The sequence below is a fragment of the Hippopotamus amphibius genome, chromosome X (assembly GCF_030028045.1).
Source record: "Hippopotamus amphibius kiboko isolate mHipAmp2 chromosome X, mHipAmp2.hap2, whole genome shotgun sequence".
Classification (NCBI taxonomy): domain Eukaryota; kingdom Metazoa; phylum Chordata; class Mammalia; order Artiodactyla; family Hippopotamidae; genus Hippopotamus; species Hippopotamus amphibius.
Window position 1 is genome coordinate 137085708 of NC_080203.1, and position 17690 is coordinate 137103397.

Consider the following 17690-nt stretch of genomic DNA (forward strand, 5'->3'; position numbering starts at 1 on the left):
TCAGCACCACTGAGAGCATTGCTTGTAAGGGGCACTCATCTCCTTCTGGGGACAGTCTCAAGTTATAAAATACCTACAAATCAGGTCTGATTGGGAATGCCTGTCATGAAACATGCAGGCTCTTCCCCCCCAGTGGAAAATTAAAACCAAAACAGGTCTCACCCTGGATACCACGGTTCCCACCCACTTGCTGATGGAACCACTCCCTGACCCGTACAAGTGGAGCTTAGACGCATCCCCCTCCAAAAACCAGGAACCGCACGGCGGGTTGGGTCAAACTCAGCCAACCTGTGTACTTCCAGGAGGGCGGACGGGCGGGCGGGCTGGGGGACACGGCAGAAGTGATGACGACAGGGTTAAAAAATGCTACTCCGGCCTCTCCGGGCCCATCTCGAGACGCACAATATCATTTTATTGATGATTTCTGAATTTCCATTTTAATAAAATACATGGAGGTACCTGCGAATAATAGCACTGTTCAATATTTATGAAGTGCCTTTTTAGAATACATTCAGAAATTCGGTATTAATCACTACCACCATTGCACTCCAAGAGCCCATAAATAACCAAAGGAAACACCATTTATTTTTTGAAAACCCATAATGGAAAGCAGCTGAGGACCCAATTTCATTTTTCAGGAGTCCACCCTCCTGGGCTGGATTTACCGTGATTCTTCAGAGATGTTCGCGGCTTACCCCGAGCCCAAAAATGTAGGTGTGATCATAGCAGCTCTCCCACCCCCCGGCCCACCGCCCCCCGGACGTTCCTGTGAATAAGCACTTTTTTATTTAAGGCAAGAAAAGCAGCTTGGGCTTTTTTTTTTTTCTTTTCCTCCCCCCCACCCCCGCGCCGGTGGCAAAGTAGAATATTTGCCTTGTAGAGCTGGGGGCCCTGCACAGAGGGTTGGTGAGCAGACCCCCAAATGCGAGAGGAAATGGGTCTGATTGGGACGTGAAACCAATCATCGCTCTGCAGGGCTGAAGGAGCAAAGACCCAGTGGAGACGTGTGGATTTGCTTGCTTTAGCAAAACACATGCAGGGTGACCCTTGGAAAAGCTTTTCAGGGGAGAGTTCAGATCACGCTGGTGAATGGTCCTCCTGCTTTTCTGCTCACTGCAGGCAAAGTCCACGGGCAGGGCATGGGGTGGCCCAAAGGAGGCACCCAGGCAGGGGTGGCTTCCTGCCCAGAGTTACGGGTGCAACCCTAACTGGCCTTTGTCCACTCCATGCTGCTGGAGGAGTCTCCTGTGGTGACCATGACAGGTGACTGCAAACCGGGTGGCTTATACAATAGACATCCATCCTCCCCCAGTCCTGGAGACCAGACATCTGAGGTCAAGGTGTCCCAGGGCTGAGCTCCCTCCACAGGCTCCAGGGGAGGGTCCCTCCTGTCTCTTCCAGCTTCTGGGGGCTTCAGGGGTCCCTGGGCTGGTGGCCGCCTCCCTCCCGTCTCTGCCTCCGTCTTCACGGGGCTTCTCCTCTGTGTCTGTGTCTCTCCTCTTCTGCATCTTAGAAGGACCCTGTCATTGGACGTAGGGCCCCCCTCATCCAGGAGGACTTCATCTCAGACCCTTCACGTCATCACATTTGCAAACACCTTGTTTCAAAATAAGGTCCTGTTCTGAGGTCAAGGTGTCCCGGGACTGTGCTCCCTCTGGAGGCTCCAGGGGAGGGTCCTTCCTGCCTCTTCCAGGTTTTGGGGATCCAGGCAAACCTGGGCTTTTGGCCGCCTCCCTCCTCTTTCTACCTGTCTTCACGGGACTTCTCCCCTGTGTCTGTGTCTCTCCTCTTCAGTATCTTAGAAGGACCCTGTCATTGGATGCAGGGCCCCCCTCCTCCAGGAGGGCCTCATCTCAGACCCTTCCCTTCATCATGTCTGCAGAGACCCTGCTTCCAAATAAGGTCCCATTCACAGGTCCTGGGGTGAACGTGAGTGTTTGCAAGACAACTTTCAACACAAACAACCACGATTTCTAGGTCCCCGGGCCCAGAAGCACCTACGACTCAGCCAATTTCCTGATCGCGGGGATTCCATTCCAAGGAGATTAAACCGTGTGAAACAAAAGCACAGGCTGGTTGATGTAAAACCTTAATATACACGTAAAGCGTAGAGTTCATTAAGGCAGGATTTAAATTTTATTTGAAAGAATCGACCGCCCGCATTCAGGCTCTTACAGCGAATATCCAACATCAGGCCGAGTTTGCCTTTAAAAGCACAATAATTGAGGAAAGAGCGTTCCGGTAAGTGGCAAGCTGGGTGCCGTGTTTCTGCTTTAATGTGATGTTTCTGGGAAAACTTGGAGAAGTGGGTCGAATGGTAGCCTCACATTCCTCCGAAATAAAGATACGTCCTCCCAGAACCTCAGAACAGGAACTTACCTGGAAATGGGGTCTTTGCAGATGTGACGAAGTGAAGGCGCCCAGATCCGGAGGCCACCGAGATGTCCTTCTGTGGAGGAATGGATGAGCAAACGGTGGTACGTCCACAGAACAGCCCCCAGAAACAAACAGGGGACAAGTTCTGCTTCCGTGCAACTACACAGATCGTGGTTAAATGCAACTTTTCTAAGTGAGAGATGACTCAGAGATGACGTCCTGTACGATCCCAGGACGTTCTGGAAAAGGCAAAGCTGCAGGGATGGATGTGAGATGAGTGGTTCTGAGGTGTTGGGAACTGCTGCCTATCAAGTGAACGTACAAGGAATCCTCACAGCGACGGGATGCCCTGCTGGTTCCAGGCTGGTAGACGCGTGACTCTGAACATGTATCTGTCAAACCCACAGACATGGGCTTCCCTGGTGGCACAGTGGTGAAGAATCCTCCTGCCAATGCAGGGGACACGGGTTCCATCCCTGGTCCGGGAAGATCCCACATGCCGCGGAGCAACTAAGCCCATGCGCCACAACTACTGAGCCTGCGCTCTTGAGCCTGTGAGCCACAACTAATGAGCCCATGTGCTGCAACTCCTGAAGCACGTGCACCTAGAGCACGTGATCCACCACAAGAGAAGCCACCGCATTGGGAAGCCCGTGCACCACAACGAAGAGTAGCCCTTGCTCTCCGCAACTAGAGAAAGCCTGCACGCAGTAACCAAAACCAAAACAGCCAATGAATAAAAGTAAATTAAATTAATCTTAAAGTGTCAAAGAGCATTACAAAACCTTAAAAACAAAAACAAAAACAACCCCCCCCACCAAAAACACCAAAAACAAAAAAAAAAAAACCCATGCATAGAAATGTACATCACAAGGAGTGAATCTTAAGCAATGCAGATTTTTAAAAAATCCACCTGTGATGTCGGGGATCCCAGCATAGAATGCAGACTGTGACAGATGATTCTCACCTTTGCAAATATAAAATGTAACCTCGCTGAGGAGAGTGAGGAAAAGGGGACCTGACCCACGTAGCCGTGGGAAACCGTGTTTTGACCAGAATCTGTTAAGGTTAAAGAGAAAAAGGACCTATACCTAAATGGTGTGCGCTGGGAAGTAAATTGGCCCCTTGTGAGAGGAGAGGTTAAGGAAACTGAAATTACCTATGTACTGCAGCTGAACAAAGAGCTCAAGAAATGGTAGGCTGAAAAACAAAAATTCCTCCCCTCGGCTGCAGTAGTTACATTTCAGGTCCACCTCAGACCGAGCCGATATAGAATACTTTTATCATCGTGGGGTGTTCTATTGGACAGTGCTGTTTGCAAGTTTCCCTGGCGTAATCAAGCAGGTAGAAGTGGTCCACATCTTGTTGGCCTGTGTTGGGGTTCTCCAGAGAAACAGAACCAATACAATAGATAGATGACAGAGACGGATAGATAGATAGATAGATAGATAGATAGATAGACAGACAGACAGACGGATAGATAGATAGATAGATAGATAGATAGATAGATAGATGATAGATAGATAGATAGATGATAGATAGATAGATAGATAGATAGATAGATAGATAGATAGATAGATGATAGATAGATAATAGATAGATAGATGATAGACAGATAGATAATAGATAGATAGATGATAGATAAACAGACAGGTAGGTAGATGGATGATAGATAGATGATAGATAGATAGATAGATAGATAGATAGATAGATAGATAGATGATAGATGATACGGAGACATGATAGAGATATAGATGAATTTGAACAGATAGATGGATGGATGGATAATTGGTTGGATAAATATAATAGAAAGCTGATAGCTGATAGATATAATAGATAGATAGATAGATAGATAGATAGATAAGGAGATAGATAAATTTGAACAGATAGATGGATGGATGAAAACATAGATGGATGAATGGATGGATGGATGGATGTTTGGTGGGATAGAAAGATAGATAGTGAAGATAGATAAGTAGATAGATTGGTGATAGATAGATGATAGATGACAGATAGATGATAGATAGATAGATAGATAGATAGATAGATAGAGATGATAGATAATGGATGAATTTGGATGCATGGATGGATGTATAGATATAATAGATAGCTGATAAACAGCTGATAGGTGGATAGATGATCTATAGATGATAGGTGCATGGATGCATGGATAGATGGATTGATCAATGATAGATACATGACAGAGAGATAATTTATTGTAAGGAACCGGGCTTATACAATTACAGAGGCTGACAAGTTCCCCAGACCTGCAGTCAGCAACCTGGAGACCCAGGAAAGCTGATGGTGTGAGTTCCAATGTGAAGAACTGGAAGACTCGAGACCCAAGAAGCACCAACATTTCCGTTCGAGCCCAGAGGTGGAACAAAGCCAATTTCCCAGCACGGAGCCAGGAGAAATTCCCCCTTTCTGAGAGGAGGAATCACCTGTGAGAGTGCCTTCGACGGATTAGATGCGGCCCACCCTCATTAAGGAGGCGCATTTTCTCTGCTCAGTCTATCCATTTATCAATTCATGCAGCAGCACCCTCACAGAAACACCCAGAATGATGTGTGACCAAGTATCTGGGCACCCGGTGGCCCAGCCACGCCGACACATCACACCCACCATCACACCCTGTTTACTGGTAACTCTCATGCAGACACAGCAGCTTCCAGTTCGGGGAAGCAGGTAGAGACCCCTCCCAGTATGGGAGGGACAGGAGAGATGACACCCCCTCTCCCCAGCTCTGAGACGCTGTGGTGACCACCTAACCGTCCCAGCACCGGCGACTCCTCCCAGGACCGTGGTGGCCAGGACGCTAGGGCCGGCCACATCTCTGAGTGAAGGGGGTCCCAGCTTGTTGGTCGTTGATGGAAGTCAAGAGTCCAGGAGGAGTTCTGCAGGATGGTGGCCCACGGCAGGTCTGCAAGGGGAACAGAACGAAGGTCTGGGGGCCAGGCTTCAGCTGTCAAGGACCAGGGTGTTCTCGGAGGAACAGACCAAGGTGGGTAGCAGAGGGGATGGGACAACAGCTCCCTGGAGACTGCATCCACCAGGCCACCTTGGTGACCAAGGCCCATCGAGGGTGGAGGCCGCTCGGATTTGGGAGGATCTGAAAAGACAATTCTGCAAAGCGAAGCGGGATGGATGGCTTGGCCAGAATTCCTGGGGTCTCACAGGAAGTGGGTGACTAGGCAACCACATCCCCGCTGATTGGAGAAGACACGTGTCCCTCACAGGAGTGGACGGGACTCCATGCTTTTGGCCTCACCGGGGGCTGAGACCCTGGACGTGAAGCACAGGGAAAAAGAGAAGGCTTGAATTACTGGCCTGTCCATCTCCCCATGGACCTCGGAAAGGGCAGACGCAAGGTGCTCACGGGCAGTAAGTGGACACTGTCCTCCCAAGACTCAGAACACAGAGGTCCCACCTTAGTGGAAGATGGGAAGGAGGCTCCCCAGGAATTCTCAGTGGACAAAGATGGCTTAACCCAGTGCCCATCTCCTAGGATTCTTGTAACAGAGGACTGTAAACTGGGAGCGCTTAAAACTATAAAAATCTATTATCTCTCAGTCCTGGGGACCAGACGTCTGAGGTCAAGGAGTCCCAGGGCTGAGCTCCCCCCAGAGGCTCCAGAGGAGGGTCCTTCCTGCCTCTTCCAGCGTCTGGGGGCTCCAGGGGTCCCTGGGCTGGTGGCCGCCTCCCTCCCGTCTCTGCCTCCATCTTCACGGGGCTTCTCCTCTGTGTCTGGGTCTCTCCTCTTCTGTGTCTTAGAAGGACTCTGTCATGGGATGCAGAGCCATCCTCATCCAGGAGGACCTCCTCTCAGACCCTTCCCTTCAACACATCTGCAGAGACCCTGTTTGCTATTAAGGTCCCGTTCCCAGCTACCAGGGATTAGGACATGGACATGTCATTTTTTAGGGCGGTCACAATCCAGCCCAGTCCAGCCCGTAAGCAGAGTCCTGGGTCTTCCCTCCTTCCGCCCGGTTTCTGTGACCTCCTCTCTCAGGAGCTGCGCTTGCCAGATGCTTTCCCACGAGCCACGGGACAGGATGGGGAGCCACTCTCCTGGCCCCAGCCTTTCAGGATTATCGTGTTACCGCCTCCTTCACCCTGTTAGTGCCCCTCCCGGATCCCGTGAGCCGCGGTGGCCCCCGCAAATGTGATGAGAGGCTCGGACGTGCGGTATGCACACGGCTAATCGGATTTTGCAAATTTTATTTACTGGTTGGAGGAACAGGTTTTCCGGTGATAAAACAGATAAAAACCGGATACAGTGCCTGCCAGGGCGAAATCCCATCCAGCTCCGCGTCGCGGTGAGGCCGGGCCCAGGGCGCGGGTCCAGGCCGCACACTCACCGGGCACAGGACGGACACGAGAGCTCTGTAGCGGCCATCTCTGTGCACAGGGTCTCCTGTCAGGGGACAGGCAGGAGGCTCTCGGCTGTCTTTGTGGAAGAGAAGACTTTGGGCTCGCCCCGTGGAGATTCTGCGGGTGGTGGGGCCATGTCCGCGCTGGCTCAGTGTGCCGTGGGGAATTTATCCTCATCCAAAGCAAAGTTAGCCGTTGCCCCTCGGCTCCTAGGAGGTCACCTCCAAGCCCTGAGAATGGCCTTCCCTCTGGGAATGTGTTTGTTCCCCTGTGGCTTTGGACCGGGTAGATAGAGACAAGGGGATTCGCAGTGTGGGCCTCGGGTCACGTGGAATCGGTTGACGTCTGGGACAGCTGGAGTCTGAGTCAGCCACGTCGAAAAAAAGGGGAACCAGGTTGACGTGATGGAGCTTCAGTGAAGACCCTGCACACCAAGCCTTGGGGTCTTCTCTGGGTGGCCATAGTCAGTGAGCCCTGTCACATCGCTGCCAGGAGGTGACGCCGTCCTGACTGCACCGGGAGAGGCCACCTGGACGGTCCCAGCTTGGACGCCTCCTGGACACTCCCACATACGCACCCCTTTCCCCTGGCTGGGTTTATTCTGTATCCTTGCATCGTATGCACCACAACCAAGTACAAGGGCTTGTAGCAAATGCTGTGAGTCCTCGGTGAATGTTCAAACCTGAGGGTGGTCTTGGGGACCGCGGACTTTGCAGCTGGTGTCAGAAACACAGGCGGTGTGCTGTGGACTGCTCCCTTCCTTGGTGGTCAGCCCCCTGAGGACATTCCTTCCACCATCCCGTGCCCCTCTGACGGGGCCGTTTTTCAGACAACACAAGTGTCCAAATAAAAGCCAAACTTGGAAGCTCAAAATTTCAGATGCCGTCAAGCTTCCAAAAAGAGCGTGAGGCCTCCTGGGGATGGCTTCACAAGCCCCAGAGGAGGTGGTCCCAATTCCTTGTCATTCTACTTCTGTGCACACTGGGAGGGAGGGGAGAGATGTTTCCGGTGTGCTGAGAGATGCCCAGACTGTGTTCCTGGCGGAAACGGGTGGGTCCCAGTTCACGTAACCTCCTCAACGAGGGAGGGATGCTCGCTTGAAATTTCGGAAAGCCAAGGATTGAGAGATAACACACCTCTATGAAGTGCTGGCCCCCACAGCCACCGTGGGATGGGGAATTTCTCTTCTTTTTTCCTGGAGAGGAATTTCCGCTTGGTGTCTTTAGAAGAAACAGGACATAGGGATGGAGCTGACCCACAGCCTCCTTGGGGTGCTGCTGTCTGCAGAGTTTGGGGGAACAAGTCCTGCAAGACTGTGAAAATGCAGGAAGAATAAAGCCACGAGGTCTGGTGTGTTTAGCAGGTGGGCATCTTTCGCGCCCCAGGTGTGTCCAGGAACTCACGTGCTCTCAGCGTAAACCAAACACAGACCCATGAACAGGAAAGACCTCAGACGCTACCAGGGGCTGCGGGGCAGGTTGGAGCAGTTATGCGGTGGAGCGTTCCTGAGAAGCTTCTTAGGATATAGAGGGTGGAGAAAGCCCCCCCAGGAGACGTGACGAGGAAGCCAAGACTCAAGCCGAGACTCGGGTGTCCGTCCAGAAGGGAGAGCAGGAAATCTTTGGGGGGGGAAGACCCTACGGGGAAACTGGCTAAGGGTGCTCTAGAGCTGGGGGACCCTGTGGGGCGTGGGGGGGGGGTGAGCTGGACGTGAGGAGGTGGTGGCTGCGGTTCTGCACCTCTGCAAAACCCACCGGAGGTTTGCGTCTTGTTACACATGGACACCTGGGAGGACGTCGGGGCCGGAAGTGACCTGCTCTGATGTCACTGCTTTTAAAGCCTCGCTGGCCCCATCGTGGGTGCCGTCTGCAGGCGGGCAGGTGACCCCGCAGGTGCGGTCGAGTGCAGACGAAGGGGGATGTCTGCTCATCCTGGGACCCTAGGATCCCGGCTCCTGGGGCCTCGTCTGCAGAACAATGTCTCCGAGCCTCCGAGCACTGACCTGACGCGGCCCAGACCCCCGCAGGGGTTTCATCTCCACCGCAGGGTTTGGTAGACGAACCTCTGGGACTCTGTACAGCTCCCTGGAGCCCAGAGGCACCTGGAGGAAGGTGGAGAGCCACCTGGAGGACCCAGAGGAGAAGAGGCGGATGCCAGGCTGTTCCCTGTCAGAAAGCTCTTCTCAGCCGTGCGTGCCTGGTGTGAGTGCGTGTGCGTGTGCGCGCGTGTGCGTTTAAAAACCCTGATGAGACTCTTCCTTCTCCCCAGGGCCGTTACTCTGGACGCCTCTGCATTTCCCATCTCACCGCCGGGTGGATGTTCTGGGGACATTGCGCTCACAGAGTTGGCCACCATAGCTGTCAAGTGTTCCCTCCGACGGCGGAGCCCACAGCAGAGGGTGGAGATCTCCTGACTGTGAAAATCTGAGACGGGTGGGGCCGTGTCCCCATCTGCTCCTTTGTAATGCGCGCTCCCGTCTGCCCCCGGGGCCTGGGGCGCAACGCTCTGTCTCGCTGCTTTTTTGACTGAGAACCAACTGCAAATTTAGGACAGACCCCAAAAGAGGCTGGCGTGTAGGGACACACCCCCGCCCTCCAAAACATTCAAACAGGCGCGGACTCCTAGCAGAAGCAAGACACCCCCTCCCTCCAAAACACTCAAACAGGCGCCGTCCAGAAAACAGCGACTCCGAGCAGACGCAAGGCCTGGGGCCCACGGATGCTGTCTGCGTTCACATGTAAAAAGATCCTTAAACATGCAAATCTCGGAGGGTGGAGAGAAGCCTTTTCAGCCGCAGGAAGCCCTTGAGGGCTCAAGGCTCCCCAGCACCCGCTCCCTTGCACCGTGTAGACCCCCCCGGGGTGCTGCCCCCTCAGCCCCACACGTGCTGGGGGGGGGGACTCAGTGCTCTCCTGTCGCCCCCTCCACAGCCACCCACACGGCCCAGCGCCCACCGGTGTCCACTCCCTAATGCGACTGTCCCTTCGCTACACCGGCTGCAAAGAAGTACATCTTCAAAACGTCATCCTGATGCCGTCAGAGAAGATGAGGCGTCCGATCCTTCCTCCGCAGCCCGTGAGCTGCCTTCCTCGGGGTCCCCATCGGATTTCCTGAATCCCGTCGCTGTTCGGGCGGGCTGCGTGGTACCCTGTCTACACCCCTAACCTGCCCCGCCGCCCCCACCCCCGCTGCGCCCCGGCCTTTGGATGCAGACTCTCCTGGACGGGCATGGGGGGTGGGGGTGGGAGGACAGCCGGGAAGACAAGGGCAGAGCCCCCCTCGCCCCCCCACCTCCACCCCCTCCCCGGTCCGCATCCCCACCCCACCCCACCCCGGGTCCCATTCGAAACGTCCCCGCGTCCAATTAATTTCCGCGTCATCCCCAAATTCAATTAGATGGGGGGCGGGGGGGGGACCCCGCGGAAGGGAAGCGAGCGGGCGACCGTCGCATCTTGACAAATTGCTGTGCTTAGCGGTGCGTGTCCCGCTGCGGTGTTGAGTCTTGTTAATCTTCGCACTAATTCTCAATTAGCGTAAAATGAAGTCATAAATCACGCCGACAGCCGATCGATGCAAACGCGGTTTTCCAGGTGACGGGCAGCTTCCCCAAAGCCTTGCTGTAAGTTGGTTTAAGGTGACCGGTTCTCCGAGGGGAGGGCACGGTGGAGGCGGGGAGGGGTGCAGGGGGGAAGCCGGGCCAACGGGGGGGAGGGATGCAGCTCCTCCCCAGGACCCGGGCTTCCCACCGCTCCACCTGCAGCACCCCCACCACCGCCGGGCCTTGGGGGGGCCTGGGGCTGGGGGGCCCAGCGCAGCGGCAGGGACAATGTCAACCCATCAGACACCCCATCCTTCTCCCTTTCATACCTGCTGTTGCCCCTGCGAAACAAATTAAATTTTCACTCGACTCCCTCCACAGAAGCCGTTTACATGTTCCACGGAAACTAAATTGTCCCCAGACAAATAGCCCCCGATTGTATGAAAATATACTGCAGCGCTGGGGACAGAAATAAATGTGTGTCACTGCGGATCTGCCTTGCTCTGTAATGTCGTTCACCGCGGCCGGTGAACGAGGCGCCCTGGGAACACAATGGAGCGCGGCGCCCGGGGAAGGGCGGCGATGCCGGGGGGGGGGGGGGGGGGGCGGCCGCGGACCCCGCCGTGCGCGTCCCCCCCCCGCCCCGCACCCCCGCCTCCTCCGCAGCGGGGCAGGCTCATCGCGACCCCGTTATTAATTTGCAGCGCGGGTGTTGCACGGATGCGGCCGAGATTGAAATGGAAATGAGACGCGCGCGCGCACACACACACACACACACACACACGCGCGCGCGCGCGCGCCCTTGCGCACGGTGTCCGAGGCTCAGAGGACCGTGAAAACAGTTATTCTTCGCACAGACGGGCCCCTGGAGCATCCGGCACCATCCAGGGGTCCCCCGGGGCGCGGTTGAGGCGGGGCGGGGGGGAGGGCTGCTACCTGTTGTACCAGAAGCAAAGGGGTCCCCTCTGCCTCCCTCTCTGGTCCCCCGGACTTTGCCGCCGGTATTTAAACGCCGGTGCCCCTGTTTGGCGGGTTTCTGTCTTGTCTCTATTTATCTCAGCCCGGACCCACTCATCCCTACTCCCTCGCTGTTCGGAGGTGCGGGGCGACAGATGGAGGCACCGCGAGGCTTCCCGCCCAGGTTTCCTGGAGAAGCCGGGGCGCGCATCTCACCGGCTTCCGCGAGCTCCCAGGGGCTGCGAGCCTCACTAATGACCTTCTGTTTTAATTCAGCGGCTCAGCCCACTGCCCCAGAGCAAACAAAGCCGCCCCCGGGGGAGTCCAGCATGATGTCCCTCTGTCCGCCAGCTCCACCCCAAGGCAGGAAGGACCCTGGTGAGGGGTACCGCCTCCCCACCACCTGCAGGCAGAGACAGCCCAGGTCACCAGGACTCGCAGACATAGGTGTCCCCTGCTAAGGTCACCTCCAGCCGTGGCCACCAAGCACAGTCTCCCGTTTTAGGGGTTGAGCGCTGGGAGTCAGTCCTGCGGGTCTGGGGAACAGACCAAGACTTTGGCTGGGACTTCCCCGCCCTGTCCCTCTCCTGATGCTGAAGGTTCACCCAGTGCCCACCTGGAGATCGGGTTTCCCCACTCCCTCCACCCTCAGGACCCGCTGCTCTCCGTGCTCTGGACTTGGCTCGGAGACATCAGGAAGACTCCCCCCACCCCACCACTGACAGACCAGGAGGGACCCCAGCCCGACAACCACAAGGATACACGGGCACTTTTCGGGTACTCAGAACCACCCACTTCTTCCCACAGACAGTGGGGAAACCGAGTCACAAAGCTACTAGGTCCCATGCCCGGGTCACTGGGGTGGCCACACGCAGGACAGGAGTCAACCCCAGACCGTCCCAGGCCACATGGACCGCTGCCATTCAGCTCAGACGCATATTCCTAAAAGCAGGTTCCCTGGACAGATAATCAGTGGGGATCCGTCAGGGCTGCAGCGTTTTTACAAACCCCACGGCCCCACGTGCACACAGACGCACAGGCCTCCGTAGCAGGTACACCTGAGCTGCACCAGCGCTGGTCGCCTCAGGGCAGGTGGACCCCTTAGGTGGACCCTCCGAGGACTAGATGATTCAGGGGAACCCTCAGAGCTCCCACCCTTTATTCTTGTAATGGTGGAAACGGCGTGACACCCAAGTGGCACCAGCCTGCCACCTGCTCTGTCGCCAGCCACGCCCCACAGACTGACACAGAGGGTCAGCACACGGACAAAAAGATAGGCAAACTCGGACTCCAGTGGAAGTGCGGAGGGAGGCACGGTGTTTTCAGTCTCTGCTCCCCACCTGTTACCTGCGTGGATGTCCACAGTGGCTGTCGTCAGCCACGACCCAGGTGTGCCTTACCTCCTCCACGTGCCTGCCTGGCAGTGCCGACACCGAGAGGTGCCCCAGCCGGGGTTCGAAGGATCTCAGAGCTGGGAGAAGCAAATTCAAATGAAGCCAAAGGCACGAGGCAGGCAGAAATTGGGGAAGCGTCCCTTTGGTCACAGGTAGTCTCAGCATCTCCTGGGGTAACCTGGGGGAGGGTGCTCTGTGCGGGCATCTCCCCAAGGGGTGGTCTCTCCCCACAGCTTCCCCACTGCTTCCCAGGACCACTGTATGGGGCGGTCAGCTCTGCCCTTTCAAGGCGGCCTCTGCCTTTTCCTCTTCTTTTTCCTCAGCAGGAGGAGAGTAAACCCAGCTTGGCAGGACCGGTCAGGACGCTGCATGTTCTCCACGCAGCTGGATCTGGGAAAACCACGCAGCTTTATCCTTTTTAAAGAAACGCGGAGATATTTTTCCCCATGTATTTGGCCACTGCGCCTTCATTTGTCAGCTAGTTCTGAACTACAGAAGCAAAGAGAAGGGTACCATTTATGACACTCTTTGGAAAAAAAAAATACTGTATTTTTTAGATCTGTTTTTGGTTCACAGCAAAATTGAGGGGAAGATAAAGAGATTTTCCACATCCCCCTGCCCCCACACGCCGCCCGCCTCCCCCACCATCAACACCCGCACCGAAGAGATGCGTTTGTAAGCGACGAATCTACGTGGACGCATCATCATCACCCCAAGTCCACAGCTGATATTAGGGTTCACAACTGGTGTTGTACATTCTATGGCTTGGACAAGTGTGTAAACGTGGACACACCATTGTAGCACCATACAGAGTACTTTCCCTGCCCTAAAAGTCCCCTGGGCTCCCCCTACTCATCCCTCCCTGCCCCTTCTAAACCCCTGACAACCACTGGTCCTTTCACTGTCACCACAGCCATACCTTTTTCAGAGTGTCATAGAGTTGGAATCACACAGTCTGTAGCCTTTTTCTCACTGGCTTCTTTCACTTAATAATATGCATTTAAGCTTTTTCCATATCTTTCCACAGCTTCATAGCGCTTCTTTTTTTTTTTTTTTAGTGCTGAATGATATTCTTTTGTCTGGATGGACCGCAGTTTATCTATCCATCACCTCCGGAAGGACTTCGTGGTTGCTTCCGCGTTTCTGCAATTGTGGATAAAGCTGCTATAAACATCCGAGTGCAGAGTTTTGTGTGGACGTTAAGTTTTCAGCTGCTTTGGGTAAATACCATGGAGCAAGCGTGATTGCTGGAGCACATCATCCTCATTTTTAAGAGACGCAATCAAACAAGAGGAAGATTGGGGTCCCAGAGGGATTTATTGGGGGGGATGTGATGAAAAGTGTGTCCCAAAGTGATGCAATCAGAATGAGATGTCCTTCAGCCCCAGAAGAATTTAGGACCGCAGATTAGTCGTATGAAGACACAATAAAGGCTTCCATGGGGAGGCAATTTGGGGACCCCAACATGGTCAGGATTCCTGGGGTTTCTGGCTGCTGCAGCCACAGATGAGCTAGGAGACGCCAATATGGCTCATTCTTAGAGCCAAGTTAAGCAGTACTGGATGTTGCAGTCTTCTGGGAGACTGGCTCTCTCACCCAGACTTTGACCATGTCACCCCCAGCTGGACAGGAGAAAAACCTAAGCACTGAAAACCCAGCCTTATGTATTTCATTTTTTTCTAGATTGATGCAGTCCATTGTTAAGCATTTGGGAAGTTTCTAGATTTTTCTGGACCATCTCAATTTTTCCTGGCTTTGATGAGCTTGGATAATTAAAATTGCAATCCACCCTCTAAAAGCCAAGATTAAAGACTGACATAAGGATGTGGTGATTCTGTTCCTACACAGCTACCCAGAGAGTTGAGAACTGGGATTCGAGCAGAGATACTCGGCACACACATTACTCACAAAAGTGAAAAGAGTGGAATCAAGCCACATGTGAACCATATTGACAGCTTCTCCTTGGAGAGCAGAGCCAGTGGGAAAGGGCAGATGCTTTTTCACTGCTCATCAAAATGGTATCAGGCCCCCAAAATGGAAACAAGTGTCCATGGGTGGGTGGATGGGTGGGTGGATGGGTGGATGGACAGATAGATGGGTGGATGGATGCATGAGGGATGGATGGATGGATGGATGGATGGTTGGGTGGATGTGTGGGTGGATGAATTGATGGATGGATGGTGGATGGGTGGATGGATGGATGAGTGGATGGATAGATAGATGGAGGGATGAATAGATGGGCGGATGGGTGGATGGATGAATTGATGGTTGGATAATGGATGGGTGGATGGATGGGTGATGGATGGACAGATAAACAGCATGGGGTCTATACACACAGTGGAATATGACTCAGCCATGAAAAGGAGTGAAATTCTGACACAGGCTACCACGTGGATGGTCCTTGGACATACGATGCTAAGTGAGAGAAACGGACAGAGAGGGACACACAGTGTATGATTCCATTGACAGGAAACATCCAGAACAGGCAAATCCACAGAGACAGGAAGTGGGTGCACGGTTAGCAGGGGCTGGGGGAGGGGGATTCGGAGTGACTGCACATGAGGACAAGGTTCTATCTGGGGGGAGACAAGAGCTTTGGAACTAGATAGTGGTGGTGGTTGCACAGCATTTTACATGTATTGTACAACATTTGAGGTGGTGAAAGTGGACATGTTTATGTTTTATCTATCATCTATCTATCCATTTATCTGTTCTCTATCATGTATATCTATCAATCTATCATCTATCTATCTATCTATCTATCTATCTATCTATTTATCTATGTACCTACCTACCTATCATCTATCATCTATCATCTATCTATCTATCTATCTATCTATCTATCTATCTATCTATCATCTATCAACTGTCTGTCTATCTACCTATCTATCTATCTACCCATTTCTCTCTCTCTCTGTTTTACCACCTTTTCTAAACCCTGTGATCTCCATTCATCCAGGCATATCCAGGTCCAGACAGTTGTCACGACATCCCAGAAAAACAAGAGAGCTGGGATCACGGGGCAAGAGGGGCAGCTGTGAGGTCGCCCACGCGCAGGTGGGAGCGAGAGGCAGGGGCGTACCTTCTCCATCCCGGGGGACCCCCATCCTTTGCTCCACCGCGCGATCCCCCGTGGGCAGCCCCACATTAATCCCGTCGCTTCCAGATGACCTGCCTGTTTCTTCCTGGGGCAAAGAGGGTCTCATCCAGCACGGAGATGGGACGAGACAGCGAGTCGCTGCAGCCAGTTGACGCAGAGCCCCGGGTCTGTCCTGCCACCACCCCCACCACCATTGTCTCCACTCTCCGTGTCTCCAAATATCTTTTTAATTGCTTATCAAATGGCTAGTTATTGTATCATAAAATCTTCAGCGCCATCCCCCTCCCTCGCCTGCCCCCCGTTCCAACCCGTAGGTGGGGGTGGGGATGAACTTTTATACGATGATGTATCGCAGTGGGTTATGCTAATGAGCTTGTTAATAGCTGTGCTGCTTCAGCCCTTAAGAGCATTAAAACCCACCAGAGCCCCTCGGATGGGCCGGGAACAGGTTTTTTTTTTTTTTTTTTATCCGCCAGAGAGGCCGCAGCCGTCACGGACAAGGCCGGTAAATAATGGCAGACGCTCCCAAGACTAAAGAAATACCCCGTTAAATTATTTATACATTCATCACAAATACAGTCGTGTCGACTAATTGTTTTACGGATCTGTGGTGCATCTCCGATGTGGGCGCGGAAACGGCCCGCCTTGTTTTTCTCCCCTCATCCTCTCCCAGGTTCCTCGCAACGCCTGTTTTCTCAGCCGGGTGGCGAGTGAAGGACCACGGAGGTTTGGCAAAGAGGCAGGGAGGTCGGGGCGCCCCTGGTGTCACTTTCCACCTGCAAACACAGCTCTGTTTCCCCACTGAGTCCCACCATGAGGGTGCGGCTTTCCTTTTTTTTTGGGGGGGGGGGGAGGGTGGGCTTTCCTTGCAGTGACATTTCCTACGTTTGCAGCTCTCAGAGATTCTTAGGTGCATCTTTATACAGTTCCTGGTGCCAAAGTGCTCCGAGTGGTTTCCCGTTGTTTTTTGTTCTGTTTGGTTTTTCTGTTTGAATTCACAGCATCCCTGGGTTGAATGGCGTGAGGCTGTGAGCTTGGCGTGTGGAGAGTTTGAACGGGGCTGGCCCAGACGCCGTCTCTGATGGTCCACACCCTGGACTCCTCCCCGTGACCTTCCTCTCTGCTCTTTTCACCTCTGAGTGAGAAGAAAAAAATGTCAGCGCAAAGCAGCCGCCCAAAAACCCACTCTGTCCGTCCTTTCCGTGGGGTGTGGGGGGTGGGCAGGCTGTTTCGGACGTCTCCCATTCATCCCCTTGGTGAGGGGTGGATTCCCAGCCTCGATTATGGGAATGACAGGAAGCAGGATGCCCGAGAGCGGACAGATGTGGTGCGTGACGGTTTACTAGCAGCGCACGCTCACAGCCCCAGGGAAGGACACCTGTGGCCACAAAGGGCGCCACAAAAGTCACACCTGAGAACACAGGCTTTCCGGTAACCGCAGGCTGGACGGCCCCTGGTTCCAGTTGTTTGACTAGTTCCCTGAGCTGGCAGGAAATGGAAGCCCATTCCTTTGGATTAAGCAGGGAGTGCACTTGGTCGTCAAGAAATGTCGGGGTGCTTGGCTGGGGGTCCTGATCCAAGGGGAGCCGCGTGGGGAGGGGACCTCGCACGTGGACCACAGGGACCCTCCCGGTTTCATCCAGTTGTCAAGGCAGCTCATAATATCAGTGTCCATTTTAGGTCTCCCCTGACTCATGCCCCGCTGCAAGGGGCGGTGAAGATTGCCGGACCGTGACGTTACAGGAAGACGCACCTAGGCTCCGGCTTCTTTTCTTTTCACTTTTAAAAAAGTATTTCTTTATTATTTATTTATTGGCTGCGTTGGGTCTTCGTTGGTGCGCACGGGTTTTCTCTAGTTGTGGTGAGTGGGGGCTACTCTTCACTGTGATGTGAGGGCTTCTCATGGCAGTGGCTTCTCTTGCTGCGGAGCACGGGCTCTAGGCGCACGGGC